The 24,259-nt window shown below is 37.0% G+C and overlaps 1 protein-coding gene across 1 annotated transcript in view; it reads right to left on the bottom strand.

Moving 5' to 3' along the window:
* The window catches only part of LOC100646417, a 71,790-nt gene extending 48,461 nt beyond the window's left edge, over window positions 1–23,329 (bottom strand). Inside the window, exon 1 of the mRNA XM_003396776.4 lies at window positions 21,688–23,329. The gene's annotated coding sequence lies outside the window, so the exon portion shown is untranslated. The remainder of the gene's footprint in view (window positions 1–21,687) is intronic.
* Window positions 23,330–24,259: the final 930 nt, after the last annotated feature.

Genomic DNA, 24,259 nt, shown 5'->3' on the forward strand with positions numbered 1-24,259 from the left:
AAAATTTGTAGCAGTTGTTTTGTATGTATTTTCATACGTATATGTTGGAAATGCCAACGAAACGAACTCTCGGCACATTTACAAAGAAATCGTTCTTCTTTCCTTATAGAAACGAAATTTTCTGTAAGAAATGTGATTTTTATTCTAATAGCGAAATTATGTTTTGTTATATCTAGTGAATTCTATATTAACAAATATAGAAATATAGTGTATGTAAAGAACAAGTTACGGTTATGCGAATGAGCAATATTGTTTTCACTTTAGATTTGAACAAAGGTATATTAAATTAAACTTATACAACGACTCAACATTTAAAGAGATTGATTGTACCTTTTCTTAAAAAATTCGCATTCTTCTTTTCCTATTTCGTCGATTTAAAATAAAGCAGAAATGATTGTAGAAACAAACGAGAATGGAATAAAACAACATTATTTTCACGTTAATTGGAACCTGTCAAAAGACATAACAATTTAAAACGGAATATTTTACTATATTTTTACTATAACGCGTTTGTTAAGATTTGCTAATGGTAACAAGGGAATTTAATCCGGAACAGAATTTACAACAGCTGAAAAATTTCAACCCTGAAATTCGTATCGGCATGGCACGTCATTACTACGGTATGCCAACATTATTCTGTTCTACAGCAAATATAATATTGATTTCAGCATCGTATTGAATTTCATCGACCTGGTATGCACGTAAAACTTACACAACAGGAACTACAATCATCTCAATTATGTTCATAACAATAAAAAGAAAATATATTACATCGAAGCTAGAGCCAATGAATATATTGATAGAAATAAAGGATTCGAACAATCACGTTTGCATATTTATTAATTATATTTGTATTATACTGGTACGCGATATTTAAACTCAAAATCGAAGTATTTTTCACTGAAGATCGACCTAAAATTCTAGTTTGTTTCTTCGATATGCCTTGATTTACCAAATGATCTTGTGAATAACATTGCTTGTGAACGTGTTTTATTTCTGTTCTTGTCTTTGGTGTAAGAAAAGATCTATTTACTATTTAAAAACGATAACTTTTTTCGGAATATATGTAGATATATATTGTTATATTTCTATTATCTGACATTACCCTTTAGATTTAAGCACTAGATTCAACTAGAATCAAACACACGATAAACACTTGTTAAACACGACATTGTACCACGCCAGAAAAATTTACTTATAATTCTCAATGAGAATTGATAGTAAAATTCATCCAAATAAAAAAACAAAAACAATTTCTATTATCTCTCGCATACTTCAACCTAAAACATCTGTAGTCAATGAAACATATGCAAAAATGTTTACCAAATCATTCCTGATATCTTGTCATGTTTTGAACACGATCTTCATATATTTCAAAGATATTTTTAAAAATGTTTGCAAATCTTCATCTCGGATTTACATAAAACACGTAACGTTATAAAGAGTATTTCTCGACGTCAAAGTTTCCTTCTTATACTAACAATTTCATCCGCATATGCCTCTAATACCGACATCGACAGAAGCAAGACAACCCCTTAAAGAAAACAGACAGTTCTGCATACAGAAATTCATCGTTCTAGAACGAAAACGAAAAAGAACAGTCGCACGTTCTCTCTGACACGAACAAGAAGGATAACGATATTTTCCGTCGAACTCTCTCTTCCCCTTTTTCTTTCTCTATCTGTCCCGTACAGTTCAAATAGATTCTCTGCAGTACGAACATGATCGAGTTAACGTTTAACTCGATTGTCATTAAAGGAACGAAATACTAAGACGGAAGAGTATCGCGAGTACATCGAGTGCCCGGGCAGACGGCTCGATTTTCAAAGTTCCCTCTTCCGTCGTCTTTATTAACATCATGAGTCATCCGTTTATTTCCCCGCGTGGAGCAAATACGCACACGGGGCCACGATATATATTTTTCTTGCAAATTTTCTCCGGGCATAATTAAAATAGATCCCCTGGGCCCGCTTGGATTTGCGCTGCTGAACGCAAGATTCGCGTTGTCTGTCGTTTCCTCGCCGGTTTTCTCCAACGTTTGTCGCGCGCTGTCGCTCGTTTCCTTTTCTACGTTTTGCCACCGTCACCGTGCCACGTGTACCGATTTAAATTCAGCCCTCGCCAGAACCACGATCCACCCTGCTAATAAGTGTTTTCTTTCCAAACAGACACCGACCGCTTGTCTTCCGTGCCTCTGGCTTCATTACCGCCACGGCAATAACTTTTCTCCTCCAACATTTCGATCATCGAGTCTTTTTCCTTCCTTCTTCTCTACCTTTCTCTTTCTTTTTACATGTACGCGCGCTTTTCTTCTTCCTCTTCTGCTTTTCTCTTTTCCGCTTTGTTTCTTTCTCTTTTATTCATCGAGTGTCGTCAACCTACGGTCTAATATCGTTCGATGCGAACGATGGTCGTGTGATATCATTGGAATATCAGAAGCTTTGAAATGAATTATCGATTCTAATGTGACAATGGGAGGGAAAATTGAACGGTCAAGATTGATGTTCCCTTTTCGACGAGACGAAAATGGAGGGAAGGGCGGAGAAGTGATCGTAATCGAATTACATTGGTATTATTGATGGCTTATGTTTTCAAATGATTGCGCTACTCTGATCTTTTCTCTTTTCCGTGACATGGGATTTCAATGTATTATTATTTCAATGTATGTTATTACTATAATCTTCTAATCGCCGATCTTTATTAAATTGGATATAAAATTTAAAAGATACTCTTGCACGTTATTGTAATTTTGTTTGCTGTCTCAAATAATAATTTTCTAGGTAAAAGAGCTTTTACGGTATATTTTCAATTTAAAAATTTCTATAACTTTTGAGCTGTATTATTTCGTATTATTGTTATCTAAAAGATATACCTGTGTTAAATGATAGAATGGAAAAATCAGTCAATTCTTTTTGAATTATGTAACTTCTTAAAGTTTCGCTTGCAGGTTCAGAACTGCGTGTCACGAATCTCAAAGATCTTAGTCGTTACATGTCTACGATATCCTATTTGCCCAAGAATCTACTTGCACTCGATTCCACCGCAGATGACTTTTCTACCATAGTCGTGATAAAACTTGAATAGAAGGAGTATAAGATGAAATCGTCACTGCAGATTGAAGGAAGAAGGTTTCATCGGAGGCGGTGTCGTTGCGCCGAAAGCTGTTACTGCCACGGTACAATGAAGAAGGCAACGTTCTTATGTACCGAGACGTTGCGAATCTCATTTGTATTTTTTAGCTTTATCGCGACACTTTGGCACGATTCGTAAGCATAAAAATGGCAATGAGACGACAAAGATACTTTTATGACATACATACGCGTTGGCGGACTCTTTTGCAACTTGTAACATCTGTATGAGCATTGAGCATCACAAAACCATTTATGACTTGCATGCAAATATTTTATGAATTTATGAGACGTTTGTATACAAGTATTTTTTGCGACAGTGGTATCGCTAGAGAATTATTCTTTGTACATTTTTTACTCTTTCTCATTAACATCCTTGGAATTGACAGTGTTCCTACAATATTATCATACAGACATAGTTTTTTTCTTCTGCGTATCTATGTTTCTCTTTGTATTATACTTTCGTAAAGAATACAAATTAAAAGATATGGAAATATGCACAAAGTTCTACGCCCAAATTTCTGTAATTAGCGAACCTATAAAAAGGACGTTTGAATGCAATTTTCCCAAAACAATCGTTTTTTGGAAACTATTTTTCTCTTTGTTTCTATAATATCCTAATTTAATTGACTCTAAATATTAGTTTCATTTAGTTTTATAGCCCCTAGCAAAAGTAATTCAATATACATATTTCTATTGTTTTAATTAACCAAAAGTACGTAGATTAAATGATAAGGTAAATCGATTAATTATTGACTTCGTTCTTTTATTCTGTTCTTATTTTAATCTGTTCTAGATGAACTCATTTTAATCAAGAATATATTTAGCTTTTTGTATTGGATGAGTAGAATAGCCGAAATGGAAACCATTAGATGATTTCTGTTTTTTAAGGCGTGGATAAAATGCTGATGTAAAAAGTTATACAAACTCGTACAGATTTGTACAAAGAGATGGAAGATAGAAAGAGAGATAGAGGAAGAGAGAGAGAGAAAGTTTAAAAATGTATAATTTCTTTTATGGTAGATTAAGTTTCTCGCTAATTATGATGTAAGAAATGAAAGTAGAAATTATTCTTCGTTATGGAGATTGGTTTTATTAAGGGCGTTTTATGTGCTACGTTCATTTTAACGAAAAAGTCGAGAATTTTGTTAAATGGATCGATTTAAAACGGTGGGGTTGATCTGGGTGATTTTTAAAAGCCGCTTAAAAATACTGATTAATTAACAAGTAGAATTTCTTTCAATCACTCGAGCAAACTTCAAAAGTTACGAAGGAGTTTGATGAAACTTTCGACGAACCTACTTCTCGCATTTCCCTTCCTTCCTTCGTTACGCGTCAAACAAACTTTCTATGCTTACAGTACATTGAAAAATTTGGATAGCTAGTCAAGTTTTCTTCGATTACTAAAATGAATGTCTTTAAACAAGTCGCGAAAAGATTTCAATTCATAGATTTTAATACTTAATTTCTCTTTCCAACATTAAATTTCGTTTCACGAATATTACTTAATTTATTGAATTAAAAAAAAAAACATTCTGAATTCTTCTCTATAATCTCTATAATCAAAAAGTTTACGCAAATCACTTAAATTTGTATTTTATATAGATAAATTGTTTTCTCTCTACGCGTATATGTATGCACCAATACTCTTTATTGGATAAATATCTTTAAGAAATAATAATAAATAATGTTCAGTAGGTACACGCGTGTAATGTACGTGAAAGTTCCTGGTTTTTTTTTCTTTTTTACTGTGTAAATTTAAATCCCTCGCTTTAACCTTACTATTATCTAGGAAAAACATTGGAGAAAATTCCACAAAGTAACAAATGAATATCATTCTTCTCTTTTATGCTCTACTTTTCGGAAAATTCCAAGGAAACTCCGATTCAACTACGGACACATCTACATGGCTCTTCTGTTTTCTTCCTTTCACCCATTACACGCTACTTAAACTTCGCCCGTGTTACAAGAAAAAAGAAAAGTGTCTTAAAAAAATCTCATTACTCGAGCAACATCGTTTGCTCCAGTTACTCGAAACCGCGCTCTCTGCAACAATAGAGTTCACAATGGAGTTCACAATAGAGTTTGACAAAATATTAGTCCGAATTAGCTTGGTCTATTACCCTTCCTCATAAGCCACCACTAACCAGATTAAACATCTCTTTTTCCAATTATACTTTCATCGTAAATAGCCCGCGTCGTTGGTTTATTACGCGATCCTGAGTCCCGATAACTGCTTATCTGAAAATACGCCGAAAAATAATCGTAGCTTCGACTAAAATGCAATGCAATTCCATAGGTCGCATTCGGGTTTCCAGCACTTGACTGCTAAAATCGATACTTTTATTTCCAATGCCATTTTCTACACAATGTCTATGTTTCAGGCTAAATTAACGTTAAAGGATTAGATTGTTTTAAGTTTTAAAAAGATTGTTTTCGATATATTTGTAGAAAGTTTTGAAAAATTACTTTTCACTTTCATTATTTTACTTTTATTATTTCACTGTAATTTATAGTACAAAATAATAAAGTAATCTTATTCTTTTAAATCGAAATGAAGCTTTGATTATATTTCGTTGAATCAGAACGAAATGATTACTAATGTAGTTTATCAACTAATAAATTATTTCAGAAATTGCTATCCTGGTGTTTTGACACTAATATGAAAATAAAAAACAGAGTAGTAAATTTTGATACGAGATATACCTTTGTAAGAGAAATATATTGATTTTGTTTCTTTTTCATCGTCTTTTAGAAGCAATTAGGAAAAATTATTGCGGACATCGACATAGCAGGGGAGCGAATTCGCGCGATACGTTTCCAAGAAGAACGTGCTCGAATATCTTTGCGCAATATTAAATCTTTCCGTCTAACATTCCAATTTCAGGCGTTAAGTTTTTTTCTTCCTCCTCTTCTCTCATATATTATACGAAACATATATTACACGAAAGGCGCCGACTTATCCAAATCCCGGAACGTCTAGCGACATTTTCCTTTCTCTTAAACAACTTTAATTCTTTCCTTTCATCCGACTTGCTACGTATAAATTTTAAATCACGCCCTTCTAACGCTAAGCTGTAGAAAAAAGCGCTTCGCGAAAAACAAATCAATTTCTTTAACCGTCCAAACAAGAGAATACTCCCTTAAAGGAGAGGTTGCCGGAGCTAGCGGGCGCGCGATTACTGAAAAGTTAAATAAGTTCGCCTGTAATCCTGTTTTCATGAAAATGCATGGCGAGGCGTTCGCTTTTGTGCCGCGTAATCCTGTACTATCGTGTAGGGCGGCTTTGCCTCTCACGGGGGACACTTTAAAGCGGCTAAAAAGCCCACAGAGCCGCAAGAAACCAGTAATAGTCGCGGGGGTTACTGAAATCCTCGTTATACTGTCGCGTAACCAATTCTTTAACGGACGTTTAATATGCACGACGAACAAGAGAAACGAGTCGAGTGATTCCCCGTGGAGATCCCATAATACTGGACGAAGAAGAAAGAAAAGCAGCAGGACGCGCGGAACTGATGAAAACGCGGTATAAAAATAATGATCCGAAACGATGTCACCGGAAAACATTCCCGACGTAAATAGTGCTTCGGGTTTGCCAGTTTGGCCACGCAACGTAGTTTAGTCATGCTAGAGAAAGTGCGTAACGATCTATGGTGCGTTACCAGCTACTTTACGCTGTGACCGTAAAGTATCGCTGCCGATAAATTATGATTCCCTTGTTTCGACGGAGGTTTTGACGAACAATTCGTACGTTTCTTTTTAGAGCAATTTCATGGAATTTTTTTAAGCAATTTGAGGTACATCTCGAGGAATTTCAGTGAGTTTTTGTAAAGCATATAGATGAAATCTTGATCCTTTTTGCGTTATATAAAAACTACGTGGGAAAGATATGTCTATTTTTCCTGATTTTCTAATCTTTATTAATATCAATTTATATCAATGTTTTTAACATTAATCTGTTATATGAATACACGAAATATTGTAAAAGTACTGTATATTTTATTACGTAGCAAATATTGTTTTGAAATACTTAGAAGGGTGACGAAAATACATATTTGATTTCGAACAATATTTAGTAATATAGGATTGGATTTTGAAACTGATTTATTTAACATTTGATAAATGTGGCTTATCATATTTCATATTTCATTTTGATTCTCTTGGTACTAGTTCTATAATTTAGTCGTCGATAGTGTTAGGGTTAAAAATTTTGCACGTGTTTCCGATTTCTCATTTTGTGGAATTTGACGATACGAACACATCTTCTAACTCTCATTATATTTAAAGTTTCATCCAATAAATATAATAAGCGATGAATGAATCTATCGAATAAGTATACGAATGAGTATGTGATGGAAAAGCGCTTGTACTAAATAAGCACAAATTAGAAATTCATAAAATTATTTCTTTCCCCGTTAGTTGCCCAATTCACCGCTTTAATTCCTTTCTCGAATTGATTTCGCTCGTAAAATGTGGTTCATCATCGTCGCTATACCTCGCCAGAACGCAACGACTATATTAAGGGGGCACTTCGAAGCAAGTTAAATTTCCTGTCGCTACTGAAAAGTTAAATAACTTTCAGCTGTAATCCTGTTTCCATGAAAATGCAAGCCAGTACTACCCGCTCTGTGCAATGTAATCCTACAGGATCGCATGACATTGCCCTACCCTCCTACTCAAAGGATGAAGAGGTGGATGAGATGGGGGTGGTGACGGGGAAGGAATATTCCTAACCGAGTGATGATAATTAAATTAGAATAATTAAATGGACGTAGTTGTTATGACAAACAACAATAACTTGGCGTATCTATCGTGAGAGCGCATACCCACGCATACACAGAAGCGTCATTAACCTTGGAGTAATCAACGGCGAACAACACCGACCAACTGAATGTAATTAATTCTCGTGATTGATTCGTCCGTTCGACACAGCAATTTCGTGATATTACATGGTATCTCGTTGTGAGACAAGGCGAGAAATATTATCAGGTAAGTTGCATTGTCAGGTTGTCGTGTGGCTAATATTTCACCGGTTGGCGAAAGAGAAAAAGCGAACGGAAGAAATAAATTAATGCAATTTCAGAGGAGCAGCGCAGACACGATACAGTTACCAGAGAATGAGAGTAGCATCCATAAGATCGTTGTTCGAGCTGTTTCTCCTACTTTTTTTTTTTTTTTTTTTTATACAATGCTCTTACTACCTCAAGATATTTCATAACACTCGTTTATTTTTAGTTAAGTATTTGCTTTACGAACAAATGCTACGTTATATCTATACATCCAGCTCCAAAAACGAACTCAAATTTCTTTTTGTCTCTCTCTCTCTCTCTCTTTTTCTCTCTGTTATTTCTTTCTTCTTTTTTCTTTTTTGTAGCTACGTTAAAAAAACGATGGACTTTCTAGTCGTTGCACGCAACATCGGCTTTTAGCGGCACGCGTTAGAAAGCAAAACAATGCCGTTCGCCCACTACAACTATCCCGAAACTAAATACGCCTGTTTTCTTTTAATATATTACAGCCGGATGGGCTGCAGAGTCGAAGAGAAGAAGACACACGGACCGGCGTCGAAATAATATATTCACGTGATATCGTGTAACACTGTTTTCCTTCTCGTAAGGGGCTGCCTAAAATGAGCGCAGACCTCCCGCAGCTGCGGGTCCTACGTTATGCGCCACCACTACTCACTATGCTCTCCTATCCATTCCTCTTTCTTCCCTCTCGATTTCCCTCCGTCATTTACCCTGGTTCGCCTCGGAACCCTCCCTCTAGCTCTCAGCTCATTTCTCTTTCGGTATCGGTCCGTGTTTCGCGTTTATTTATCCTCTTCCAGCCCCTCGTCCTCCTCCTTTCTTTTTTCTCTTTCCTTTAAAACGCGATTCCATCCATTCCGGACTTCCCTTCTTTCTTTATCTTCTCCCTTCCTTCCTCTCGATCCGACGACAATCCGCGGCCACGGCTCGAGAAAACGAGACGCAAAACGATTTCCACCGAACGGTCCGTGCAGTTCTGGTTATTTTAAGCAATTGTTAAGTGCCGTGCCGGCTACCACGAAGACGCGTTTACACACTCCCGTCTCAAACACCCATGATTCAGTGACGGTTTGCACGGTACCGACCGGTGGATCTTTTCTCACCCTCTTCCTCGCTCCTGCTCGGCTTACGCCATCGTTGCCCGTTTGTCTCCTCGTTGTCGTTTATCGCGCGTTTTGGCAGCTCACCCTTACGTTCAAGTTCGGGACCACTTAGCGGCCGATAAATCAACGAGCGTAATTAGACGTGGCCTGCTGTAGTCCACGCGAAACCTGCTCCCTGTCGTCCTTTTCCTCCCCGTTTTTGCCACGAAGCATCTACGATAGTGGCAACGGTGACATGGGTCCTCCAGGAATTTTGCCCTGTTTGTAGCACGCGCGAACGGTCGTTAACTTGGATTTCGGGATATTTATTGGCAGGCTTGTTTCTCGCACGTATAAACGCAGTCTCGCCTCTACTCGATCGATCGTTTTATAGCTTTCGCGGAAACCTTTCGGGGATGAATGAATGCGAGAAGAGAAGAGAGGCTAGGGCTGGCTGGATGTTTTGTTGATACGTTTGGGGTTGGCTGGTGATAAACCGATGGACTCTTGAACGATTGCGTAACTCTTGATGCGTTTAGGATCGGAAACGTGTGTTCCATTTGTTCTTCAAACACTTTTGTTCGTAGCATTTTTGCTGAGTCTTAAAAGTAACTCATTTTTCATAGCTTTGTTAAATTGTAATTGCGGATGATTCTTTATACGTTCGACATCACGTAATAGATTCTTTCGAAATTAATTGAATCTTCTTGTAATTTGTTGCCGAAGAGGAAATCCCGAGACTGTATATTTTCTAATATTGAACGCATAAAGCTATTTCCACTTATCTTTTATTTTATACGATTACTATATCTGTATGACAAGTCTTCCTTGAAAATGATACGATGCTTTGTTTATATTCAAGAGTTCAACTACAGACTGATAACTTAAATCTTAAGCAATGCCTGATATTATATTATTATTCCTTTATTTATTTATACACATCTCTCGAAAGATAAATTAAGCAATTCAGCCGTTCTAAGGCTTTTCAATTTCATTCTCTAGATATGTACAATCAACGTTCCATTTTCCAATTAATGTTCCTTTCCACGTCCCGATAAATGATCCAGCTATACGTGATTCGGTTATAAATGATGGTGAAGAATATTTCAATTTCTAAGAATGAAAATACGCTCTCGTAAAAATACAAAAGGTATAACGCTGCAAGCACAGACTCCTTTCCTACACCTGATACATAGTTTATTATCAAAATATCGAGACACATTTATTGCGTAACTCATTGTGCCGAATATCACGACGAATCTTTTTTCCCCGCGTTAAAGGTTTCGTTTTAAAAATATTTCTTCTATTAAACCTCTTCATTTAATCCACGATGTTAATCGTCGAACGTGGCACGCGTCAATTTAAACTTTCCCTGGGAAACTGTACGATATTTAATTGAATAACCGAGACGTCCTGCCTTTTCTTATAATAACGACTTAATATATTCTGTTATGGTCCATTTGCGTAACTCGATAAGAAGTTAAGGTTTAATAGAAAAAAGGTCCGGCTGATAATCGAAATGAACTGACGCTGACGACGCTCGTCGCGATAAACTTCCTGGCCCGTTAGAAATTTTGTTACGAAACTTTTTTAGACAGAGTCGCCGAGATACGGAAATGCAGCCGAGTTGTAAAGTGTTTTTTTTTTCTTTTTCTTTTTTAACCGTACGCCTCGTCAGGATTTAGTGACGCATAAAATCTATACTTTGATCAAAGTTACCTTTTAACACGAGAATCTTCCAACACGAAGAACAATTTGCATGTAATACAAGTATTTTGTATTTTATACTTATTTATGAATATTACAGGTACGTATATATACATTCCATATACATATATCAAGAATATTATAACTTTTTAATACATACTTGAGCAAAATGTTTATAATAGCGAATTCTTAAATCAATTTTATTATTAATGTTATGAAAGAAAAATTGATTGTAATGGTAATTATAATTGCAATCGTTTAAATAAAATTATACTTTTTTTTTTGGAGGGAATTTGACGGTAAGTACAATCGGGATAGGTCATTGACCTTGTTAGGCCCATCATATTTTTCTTTTTACTGACCTAACGTAGGTAAAGATTTTGACGTTAGGTTTACGAACATGTACGTTTCAAAGTCTGGCATTCGTATAATTGCTAATCAATAAATCGCTAGTACGTGGAAATCGTTGTTGAATAATTTATACATGTATCAAACAGAGTAATATGAAACTATAGATAAAACAAATATTTATTACATTTTTTATTATATTTATATACATATCGTTACTTTTATATTATTATAATTGTTATACAGAATATTACAGAGAATATTTGAGTTCGTGCCTTCCTGGATTACCGAGTACACAATTATATATTCATCAATTCATTAAGTTCAAATAGTAGCGTCTAAATATTAGCGTTAGTGCATAATATTACAATTGCTAAACACGAACGTGTTCAAAATGTTTAACATCAACTTTGTCGAAAAACTACATAGCCGAGGAACATCGCACCCCATATTTTCGACAGCAAATTGCAAACGAAATTACCCTTCGCCGTTTCTCAAATTACAAAAATTGCAGCCCGCGTGTATATGTTACAAAGTCGGTCGGCAGCTTAAAAATGTCCAGCCGCGACGAAATTTACCCACCACTTTCTGAAACGAAGAGATCGCGTTTTGTAAAATTTTGTTCTTTCAATTTGTTCCTGGCCAACGATGTTCCGGGAAATGAGGACAAAAAAAAAAGAGTTGTTCCCAGAATTTAAATGTAAAATTGTTGCGCGCCGCGTGTCTGTTCGTCCTCGATGTTGTATCTCCGCGCGATTTAATTTACACAGTCCTACAGCGGGATACTTTTATAAAACGGAGTAACTTTTAATTACGCGGCGAAAACGTATTGACCGAGCGAAGCCAGGCTCCATCAAATTCCGCTAAAATACGTTTGACGATTCACGAATTGGGACACACGACTGAACGGACGCGATACGATTCTGTATCTCGTGCCACGTTTGCTCTCCACAAAGTGCAAAGAACGAACAATAGTTTCATCGTCTGCGAGCGAATCAAAGGGTGCGCGTCAATTGCTGATAACAGGCAGATCATTTTTTAACCGCAATACGTCGGCCCCGATAGAGGAAAAACCGATCTGTGGGACGTGCAGTATCATGATGTGCTCGATTCGGAGCAGTGTCTGAAAACAGCATACCAGTAACTCTGACACGATTTGATCGTCCAATTGAAAACTATCGAGTTGTTTTTTATTTCAAATAGCATGAGAAGAAAGAGAAGATTACGAGCAAACGATTGATCACATTGCAGAAATGTAGTTTTCGATTTGATACTCAAAATGTAATTTGTTACTTTAAGCGAAAGAAAATTTCTTCTTTTAACATGTGATATCATATAATTTTCGTCGAATTGAATTTCGTTAGGTGTAATTTTACAATAACAGCGTCCTTTAATTTCCGATGTCGAAAGAGGATAATTGGAATAATTGAAAGACAATTAAGGATGAAGATAGAGGGGTGTGAGTTTTAATATTAATATTGGTAACCAATTCGTTCCATTGCTTTAAATACAGGAAAATTGTCTTCTCTAATGTGAAACATATTATCGAATTTAATTATCGAATCTTTAGCTTTTTTTTTATTGAATAAAAGAAAGCAAATGGAAGGAAAGTTCGAGAGAAATACGTGATTAAAATTGAAAAACTGTAATAGTGTTTAATTAAATTGTCAATTCGATTGCAAAGTGTAGATGTATCGTATAAGATATGTTTAATAAACGACACACCTTGTAACAAATTACAAACTAGATTTTACTCAATTCTAAAAGATTTCTTACTAAGACGTAAAACATGGACGATTGAATTTTATATAGTAATAAATATTCTGAGATTAGAATCGATATCGATATCAGCCTGAAGAGGTATCATTCGACCAAATAATGTAAAAAGGATATAAGAGGAAAGCATACTGTAATTACTAGCAATAAAGAGAGAGAACCTAGTATTTATGCAGTGCTTAAAAATAACGTCCAATTACTATTGAGAGAGATGGTTGAACTTCTTTACGAAAGTTTCCTATGCGAAGAAGGAAACTTGTATGAAGAATCGTGTTAGAAAAGTGTAACTCTATCCGATGATCATAAAAGTTTAATGAGTTCATAGAGATTTCTTTTTTTAGTACTTAATAGGGGAAGTGTCAATAATTAACTGCGATCTTGTCGCGTTTTATGGGAAACGGGTTCTTCACCCATACGTCGTAACGAGGTTAATCCATGCATGAGAAAAATAATGTTAAATAATTCAGATGATGTTTAAAATAGTATTCAAGGCGAGGAAGACGAGTTATACAACTTTTAACTTTACGAGACTTCCTACGCGAGAAGGAAACTTGATCGAAGGAAGCAAGTTGAAGAGGTGTAATTCCATCCACTAAAGGTGCTTTAAAGTTTAATAAAGAAATCTACAGACATTCTATCACAATTGCTCGTAACAAATGCAATCTATTATTCTAAATGGACGAACACCGTTCTCCTCGTGTTTCACGAAATATTTATTATTCATAACATGCGTTTCAGAACAAGCGCTAGAGAATTTCAGACATTACTTAGGAGATTGTATCGAATAAAATGTTTCATACAGAAGCGAATTCTCCACTCTCGATATTTTCGTAATTGCAATTATTTTTGTTTTATAGTTGTTACTTTTTCTATGACCGTGATAATATTAAAGAGAAAAAAGTGATACCAATTTCTTTTACACTTTAATATTTTGGAGTACTGCTAAAAGAAAATAGTTTCAACTAATAGAAATTGAATATAAATATGACATTACTTGTTAAGTATTATGATCTTTAACGCTGAGGAAGTATATCTTAAATGTTTGCGAAAATCTAGTAAAATTTGTTCATTTATTTAGTAAATTTTATATTTAATATTCATAAATAAATACGTCACACACGTTTCCGTCCGGTTTATCGAATAGACTTAAAAGTTTGAACGAAATTAATGAGAAATAATTGTAATGTAACTTGCTATTGTATTAAATAGAAGAAAAAGTCAGTTGGTTCCATGTCCCAACGATGTCTCGAACGAAAAAAAAGAGAAAGAAAAGCGGTCAGTTGTTTCAACATTTCCACAACGTTTTCCACGCCGGAGAAACGAAGCAGTCAAAGGGAAAAACGGCGTACAGACCTGTAACTCCAGCAACGAACAACGCGTAAAAGTTTAAGTTACAATTTTCAGTGTATTTCTCACGAAACCGTAGAACGCGACGTTCCATTATCGTTAATCCGCATAAACACAAGGGTTGCAGGCGTAGTGCACTTTTACCGCGACTTATCGCGTCTAATGAAAACACGAGAAACTCTAGATTTATCATCGAGCCACATCGTCCGTGTACCTTGTTTTAACGACGATCGCAAGCGAACGTAACGGCCAATTCATACAGGGTGATTCTGAAATCGCGATATATTCAGAAAATAGTTGATTTCATACATAGAGGTGAGTTAAAAATATCGAACAAAACCGTTTTATACGTGCGTTCGTCTTTTAGAAAATCGAGTTTGAAAATTTCTTTCTCTTTACCTGTAATATTTATTGTTAAAAATAATACGTTCATTCGATCTGACCAGCTACAGATATTGCTATTTGATTTTACAAAAAGTGTTGCAATTTAATATGATTTTAAACGATATAATAAATTCAATAATTGAATTATTGTAACAATTGACAGAATACTGGAAATGATCTCATGTTGGTCGGTTTTATTACTCTTGTTACTCTTATATCATAGAAATAGTCCACACTAAAAATAACTGTCAATTAATAGACAATACCAAGTTCGAAAAGATGAAGAACTCGAACATCAATCGCTACCAGGTTGCGGTTCCTCAGTTCCGTAAGCAAGAACGTATTTGTGAAATCAACGACGATAGTTACAATATTGTTAACATAAATCAACTATTGAAACTTACCGTACCGTCTTTATAAATTTACACACGCGAACAAAAGTAGATACGACAAACCAGATTGTCTACCATATACCATTAGATAGTCAAACCAGACAAAAAAGGATCTCATTATATGGTACATTTCCGACCTACTTTTAAGCGAGGATATCTCAATTTCGGAATCGCCCTGTATATCAATACCATCACGCGATGCGAAGAACGTTCACAGACCGGATCATCCCCTCGCTTCGCGATAGCACGTTCGTCTTGACATGATAGAGAGTGCGGCAAATTATGTGGAGCAGTACGATGTAAAAAGAAGACGCGAAGATTGTATTGTGTGCCAGCCGGTTGCAATCTCCTTGGCCCCCGAAATTGCAGAAAAGTGGTCCGTTGTATCAGCCTCTTTGTATATTAGACGCGAATGGCGGCGAGAAGCATTTTTCCTCGCTTTTATCCCCACCGCGTTGATCACTTTTTTCCCCTCTTACCGTCTAGGTAAAAAAGAGAAAACGAGGGTGAGAGGGCAAGGTTCGGTCGAGCGCGGGATTACTCGCGGCTGATTGTGCCGTTCGTCGCGACGAAAACGCCCGCACGATTAAACCTAACGATCCACTATTCCGGCCAAGAATAATACCGGCTCGTGCATCTTGCCACGAAGAGTTACGGCAAGCGGAAACTAACGAGGGCCCACCTTCGCATCCACTTTATTCGCGGAAAGGAGAGATTATTTCGCGCGTTCTGACCCCTACCTAGCCCTTTTCCAGCTCTTCCCCTCGTTCTCCTCACGTCTCTCTCGACGAGCTACCCTTGGCGAGCCGGCGCGACACCCTCGACGAGCCATCTCAGATACCAAGACCTTGCGGCTTTGTCGTTGGTTTCTGGCTCGTGTGAACGAATTTTATATTAGATCGTCATAGAACGGTTCGTTGCAGACGAGGCCAAGAACTAGTGCAACGTAGCTATGTCGCGTCTTAGATAGTTTACTCTTACGTAATGTGTTTCTCAATGTGATACGGTATGGTTTTAAATGGATCGATCAGAGGGATTTTGGTCGATTGAGAAGAATGTTCGTATAGGAATAGTTGTCACTATACGTTTTTGGTATATCGAAAGATTAGTGAAGTTCGTTGCTTATTGTTTCATACGTAATGAATATTATTTTTGTATTAAATCGTACTATGTGGAGTATATCAATTTCTGTTTCTAAGTAGTAGGATCTTGGAAGAGTCTAAATATTTAACGTGCATTTAAATAATTGTATTTTGATCTCGATAAAAGCTAACATTGATTTCGTCCAAATTATCTATATATCTTTAGTAATTATACAAACGCGAGACTGAAACCTGTTACTTTCACGGGTTTGATAGTTTTAATGTTAAACGCTTATTCTATACTATAATTTCTCCTCGTTATTTGCTTTAAAAACTAAATTTTATTCGTCAGGTCGAAGAACTGTTGACGTAAATTCAATAAATTATAGATGCGACTTTTCAAACTGTTCAATCAAATATGTTAACTCTTTTAAGCAACCACTAATTTATCTAATGCAATTTTTCAAATACCGAGAGTCGTAATTCTATCATAGCATTAAATACGAGATAGTTTTTAAGCATTGAATATAATGAGTTTATTAAATATAGTAATCGCCACTTTCACGTAAAAGTAACATTAATTTCTTCTTTGTTTTACTTTAAATATTTCTGTCTCTTTCTTTAAAATATTGAAGAAGTTCCGCTTTTTTGTCTACATCGGATTAGCATTAATACGTAAATGAGCCACGTTTCGTTTACTTAATAGCACGTAATTAGACTTCTAATTGTGAGTTAAGTATTTCAGTTCGACCGTAACAGACGCACGGTGTTAAGCACTGTTTCCAACCTAATGCGACCTAAATTGCGAATTTAGAAAGCAGAATTTATTCTCCATAATATACATCGGCTAATGGCTTTTTAAATCGAATGAAACTCGTCTGTGCGATAAATATGTAAGAGCCATTCAATTGCGATTAATTGAATTTAAACAAATCAAAAAAATAAAAAAAAAAGGAAAAAGCGAAAAATGATAGAAGCATACAACAAAGCTTGAAAGTATTTTCATTTAAGTTGAAAAGAACGCCGATACAATGAATGAAAAGAGCGAACTTTTCTTCTCTTTCCTCTCTTTTTTTTCACAGTGAAACGCTGGTTACGGCTATATACTATCGAACGAGGCAGAGAATTCGACGGCTTTCTTGTTAATTTATATCCTTTTATCGAAAATTCCATCGATCACCCTATCGGCGTTATTTTATGGATTATTATTATGAATAATAAGCACAGACGATAGGTATATTATGTACATGTATATATGACACAGACGATATTTAACTTTATTTTAAATCCCCGACACGCGAGATAATACATCATTCTCTTTTCATGTAATGAATTTATCACAATAAAAGTATTAAACGTTAATTTCAATCGATCTGACTAATGTATTTTGACAGGGAATCTAGTAATCTGTTTCGGCGTACATCAATCCATAGAAAATCGATCCGAGCCCGGCAATACGTCGAATTTCGTGTTCCCCGCGGGTATTAGTAACACGAACTTCTGCTAATAACTACTCAGTCATCATATGGGACGTATGGTCGCTAATTAATAAGCTGTTTGATTGGCTAATTAGTTGGCCACGGCTTTTGACGTATCCTACCAACAAGTCGTTTACTGAAACAGCTTGCTTCAGGAAATTTTGTGAAGATTTTTATTCGATTGAAAATTATCCTCTTGCGTAATTTTTAATTATCTGTACTATTTCATTTTAGATGTACTTTTCGATATCGTGTAACACCATCCCTGTGCATGATTTTAAGTGCATAATAATTTATCTAATATTTAAAAAAAATTACTTCTATCAATATAATCTTCGTCCATCGTAAAAGTTATCAATATAAGTAAGAATTGATTTTTAAAGGTAGTACTTTAGTAATTTTATGAAAATTTAGTAACATGTATGCAGGATTTCTTACGGAATTGAACTTCTTTATATCCCTGTTCAGATTGAGTACTGCATTACGAGCGTGCTTTTATTACGTAATGTGGAACATTTTAATGTATTCTAATGTGATATGATTGGTTTTGAACTTTGAACGTCTTGTAACAAGTTTAATTCTTCGATATATCGTGATAGAGTTGTTTAATTGAATGTTTAAATGATACATATTTTATCTTTAAAATTGACAAGCATCTGTCTATAGTTGAAAATGATGCAATTAACACACGTATCGGTGAGATTATATTATTTATACTTATTATTTTCAATCAAGCCAGAATCAATAATCGAATATAGCCGAAGGATTAATGCATATATTAAAACGGTATTTAAAGCATTATTTTACATGCAGATTAATGCCATTTATTGAACGGTTTCGAAGATTTTAATACATTTTAGACATGTAACGTTAACTACGTCACAATATACATACATCACATTGAATTAAATATTGCAAACAAATACAGATTGCCAATTCCATTATATGTTACACGAATTTCGAAAAATATTAACCGCAACAACATTTGTGAATTATTATTTGTAGCGCTCTCCATTTAAAATCAGTGGAAATCAACGATTCGCAAACTACAGATCAGGTCAATTAGATCCATTTAATAAATCAAAGTCTATTCTCTTAAATGAAATCGGCGACGATGTATTATTGAACTTGCAGATTTCAAGATTAATCAACCGGATATTATTTAATTGGTTAAATTAGGCTTATCGGCAAACGAAGTGAATAATTTTTAATTAAAAGTCATCTAGTATTTCTGGATATATATAAGGCTAGATGATGGCAATGAAAAATATTCTGACCATGAAACTTTCCCATGCTATTCTATATATATACTTACGCAGTTTTATAGTTCCAACGTAAACAGTATACGACATAAACTGACCCATACATAATTTCGTCGCACAGATTCATAACATTATGCAACTCTATATTCAAGACTATTGTGGTATAAAAGATAATCTGATATTCGATTCATATAAACAATTTTTCAAACTCTGTACGTGAACAATACTAAAATACTTTTAACATATGTTGTCACATTATCATATGATCGTTTCAATATATCTACGTTTATAACTTCTCTCTCTCTCTCTCTCTCTCATAAATCTTCATATAATAGAATTATTTTTAAACTTATTATTAACTTAATTAATAAACTTAAATTATTATTAAACAAAGTTTGGAATCATTGATATTGTCAATTTATGAATCTGTATATTATTAAGAACGAGAGATTTAACGAATTATAGCAGTTTCCAATTTGAAATTACTTTTCACTATAGATTTAAATAAATTCTTATTGAATAATTAGCTATATCTATAATACTTATAATTTTTAGCTATATGAAATAAAACGCAAACATAAAGAAATAATAGTATCCCATAAAAAAGCTCGAGTCGCCAAAATATTTTAAATAATAATCATAGTCCGACTGTTTTAATGCAGTTGGATATACTAATTTAAGGTATATATGAACTCAAACATTTATTCATACTTTCTCCATCAAAAAGTTCAAGTACTCTTTCCAAATTTTTCGCTAACTACTTTCGCAATAAAATTGCCAAATCTGCTACAACTATAATTAAAACACGGTATCAAACTCATATTAAACACTATGAACGGTTTCATTCGTTCCACCTAAAAAGTCCCTCAAGCGATCTTCCCCCGTAAAATTTCACCGCGAAACACAGACGTACTCGCTTTAAAGAATGTATTTTTACCTCGATCTACGCTGCACGACCACGAGCAAAATTCCCTCGTAGGTAACTATATCGGCTGGTGCTTAAAGTGCGGAGTCTCACGAGTCGTCTCACGGGGCCATTTACAATTTCATCGCGCGACGTGTCAGCCGTGGTGTTACGAGTTTCCCGAACGGTTGTTCGGACCCACTGGCCAAACTCTCCAGATCGTTAACCCCGGTTAAAAGAGCCCCGGACAGAGATGGTTCGCGAGCGAACGAAAAGACCGACACTGGGCATTTTCTAGGCCATTGAGCCCGTTTGGGTAGAACCGATACGAAAAACACGATTTATCGATTCCAGGAACGAAGCGCTGGTCGTACAGTTTCGGCCCGGTCGTCATGATAACGTATGAACGTTTAAACTGCTCGCATATGCGGACCAATGTTTACCCTGACAGAGAGAATCAGAGTCGCATAGTCACGGCCCGTGAGCTTTCGGACCATTCATCGAGTGTTACAAATATGTTAGTCATGGTTAATTGCACCGGAGGCCCGTTTAATGAGAAACAACCTAGTCCATGGGTATTGGGATTCAATTCCTTCCTCCTCTAAATATCAACGAACACCAGCTGTAATCTGTGAATCGCACAGCTCGAATTAATTATTCCCCGCCTTAATACGAGGCGATGCGATAACGCGCCATGCCAATGAGCCGCGCTAAATATAAAACGCGCATGTACATGCGAAATACCGTCCGCATGATAAATCCGCGTGATCGATGGATCGCGTGAATATGAATAACGCGCGGTGTCTCGATTAGATTCTGCCCTCTTCTCTCTTTTCTATCTGCTATCTCTATCGTTGTCTCTGTTACATCCTTCGTGTCTCTGTTTCCCTTTTGTTTTTTTATTTTTTATCGAATTTATACTTCAATGTTATTTCGCGCATCGGATGGAGAATCGAACGAGCAGCTTCTTTTTTCCTTTTTCCTCGCGTTTATCCGGTACACTATCATTGGTTGTATCTACACAAAAGCATCGAGCACAACGCTACATGGAAGCGGATTATGGGTGCTCCACGAAGAATCGCGTCTTTCTTACCACTCGTACCAACAGGTGTGCGAATTTCTCGGAACGCACTTTGTATATTTTTCTTGTGCATCCTAGCTACACGTGTTACGGCTATGTTAGGTTAAATAAGCCCGCGTTCTATTGTAGCCTGCACATTGTCAGGGGTAGAGGGCTAATACCAGAGCTTGCACAATGGTGTAGCGCCAAACTTTTATGAAAGCCGGCGAAATTTTTCCGTCCCTATTATTCCTTTATGCGCAACGAGGTATCTCGCGTTCTTGGAGGGGAAATATATTCAATTGTTTCCTAACACGGGCTCGTTAAGGAGCATCGGTATAGAAAGGAGGGAAAAAAAGGAGAGGCAAAGAATAAATTGCCCCCGTAAATTTAGATCCCGTGACAATAACAACGAATCGTCAACGAGCCGACCTTGATTCCGGATAATCTACTTGTTGGACCGAAGTCCGATATTCTGATTCGATATCCTCGGTCAACGGGGCGCGTGCTTCTTAATACGCGTTAGTTAAGTGCATCAATGATCGTGTCTTTTTAGCATTGAAATTGCATTGGCTTCACCTGTCAGGCGTAAGAGTAGAAAAATTCGACAACTCAATTTGAATAAATTTCTCGGCCCGCCTACCAAGCACGCGATAAAGTTTTTCGAGCATAAAATTACCAACTATATTCTGTGTTTTGCGGCTTACCTTCTCTGATCGTCGCACCATAAATTTCTTCGCTTCTTTCCACCGGTTGTCCTTAACGAGGTCCTCGTCGATTGTCCATCAGGGATCGCGCGTCGGAACGCGTTACACACACGATCAACGTGTAGCAGCAGATACCGTGGAAAAAAAGAGCGATTTGCATTAAACGTCAACCTAGTGTGTTGCGTTACGCTCGATCACACCGATTCCATCGTGGACGAGCTTCGATTATAACGAACGTAAATCTTCGTTTCACTTTCGCTTTGATAGAGTGCCAGTATAGATTTTCGTTTAATCGAACTTCGCGTATGTCGGAAGGGAAAAAAGCCGCCTACCCTTGTTTGTCCTACGCGATCGTCTCGTGCCACTTTTTCAATCTTGTTCGAGTGCTAAGCTTTTACATTTGGCAGCGACATTGCGTCCGGCACCAAGGGTCCAAACTTTTCTCTGGAAGTTCGATCGGCGTTCGTTCGAAAAGGGCCCTCGCCGAAAAAGTGTAGCGTTGTTCCACCGCACCAAAGGTATTTCACCTCTCTTTCACCCTTCGTTCTGTTTCCCTTTTTTGCTCTTCGCCTTCCTCCAAGGAAAGATTAGTTTTCTACGGACGATTCAATCGCGAGAAAAAAATACGACCGAGGTTCGAGACACACCGCTCTCTGTTCGACACTGGAACGAAATTGTCGAGCGGCTTCGAGGGAAAAAGTTTTTCCGTGAAGTTTCGCGGGGTGATGATGGTGGGGGCTTACTCGCCTCCGGTCGTAGAGGGGTGTGCAGCCAGCACGTGACACTTTTTATCGGGGAATCACACGTGTCACGCGAGATTATTGGCCTTTGTGAGCGCCTTGACAAATGGTCCACCGCATATGGCGCGTCGCGCACGACTGAGGCCAGATTTCGCTTCCACCATCCTCTCCCTCTGATCTACCCCCACCAGGCCGTGGCTCCATCCTCTTCTTCGTCCCTCGCCGTTTCCCTGAGTGTCGTCGTTGTAACACGCAGACTCCGTTACGACGATGCTTTTCTTCCCGTGAGACAGCTCTTTGGTCAGGTGCTCCTCTTTTTACGTTCCCGATCAAAGCAACAGAGGAAAGCATCTACAGCCAGCTTTCTTATTTTGACCGAGTGCACTAAGTGTATTCTCGATCAGACTCCCCGCGTCTGGACCAACAAGATGTTCTTTGACCCACCGTGAATCGGATAACATGCTCATCGTACGATGCGTTTCCCGCCACCGTCACTGCCCTTCTTCTCCTGCCATTTTGCGAACAATTACGCGATAGATACTTTTTCAGATAATCGCATCGACTGGAGCATCGTCGTTTCCAAGGACCTCGTGTCCCGGTCCAACCGTTACGCCACATCAAATTTACTTTCCTCCAAGAGGTATCCACGGTTGTATCATTTTCTCGAGTGTCTGCCCTTCTTTCTCCTCGAGAAACGACCAAGCGTACTCGTGTATTGTCCCAAGACAAGGGGAGTATCTTTTGAGTCATCGTAGATCCGATGGATTTCAGAGATGCGTTACTTGCTACAACAAATGCTCGAAGAATGAAGTAAGCGGATTGGTAACGACGAAAATAGGTGATCCAGAAAATTTTTCAATGACTAAAACCAGTGTTGGCGCGTCCACGTTTCAAATTACCTGTTTCGTCAACGAGTCCGCTATCGCGGCTGTTTTTCACCACTTTGAAAGTACGTGCGCACTCGGACGTGTGATAAATACCGGTCCCGCGGGTATTACAAATCAGATAGCATTCTACCTTCGGTAGTATGTTTTTTTTTTTCGTTTCCTCTTGCCTCCTTCTCTATCCCCGCATGTTCCCTGAACTGTTCGACGTCCCGGATAAATGTACATATGTCGTGATGTTCGTGGCGATGTTCTCAGCGACGTAATCGAAGTTCGTCAAACGTACGCTACGTGTACCGCGATCGAAACGTCAAAAGAATCGAATTAATTCTTCGTGGCGCGATCTCTAGTGGAATTCTGTCTTTGATCAGGTGTATCTCTTTATGACGCCGATCAAAGGCGAAGGAATCCGTCTAAGCCGGCTTTCTTATTGTAACGGAGACAAGCGAGCCAGCCATGTTCCTCGGCCAACGTCCAGAACCTTTCTCGAGGCTGTTATAAATTAGCCGAGTTTTATTGTGCCTTATGTTCCTGTCACGCCTTATACAGGGAACTTCATTTCTTTCCTCTTGAACGTTTAATAGATAAGCGACCGGTAAAAACATCCTGGTGTTGCTATTCAAGGGAAGTTCGTTTATTGATTTCGCTGCCTCCTAAGAGTGATTCGTTTCCCCTTATTCTCCACGATTAAGCGTTATCTTCTCACCTTTACGATCTGACCGCTCGGAGAGAGGTAGTTCCTTTTGATGTCAGAGATGTGTGCAATATACGATAAGATATCGTAGATTGGCATTTGAATAATTTTTATGCTTCTAATAATATTTCTTGTTATAACAAAATACCGTTTATTCGTAATTCTTTTTTTTATAAATTTTGTATTTTGTAGTTTCAACGTGTCAACGATCTTTCCCATTTTTCAATAAAATTTCTGGAAATTTTTATACAATT

The sequence above is a fragment of the Bombus terrestris genome, chromosome 7, assembly GCF_910591885.1.
Source record: "Bombus terrestris chromosome 7, iyBomTerr1.2, whole genome shotgun sequence".
Classification (NCBI taxonomy): Eukaryota; Metazoa; Arthropoda; class Insecta; order Hymenoptera; family Apidae; genus Bombus; species Bombus terrestris.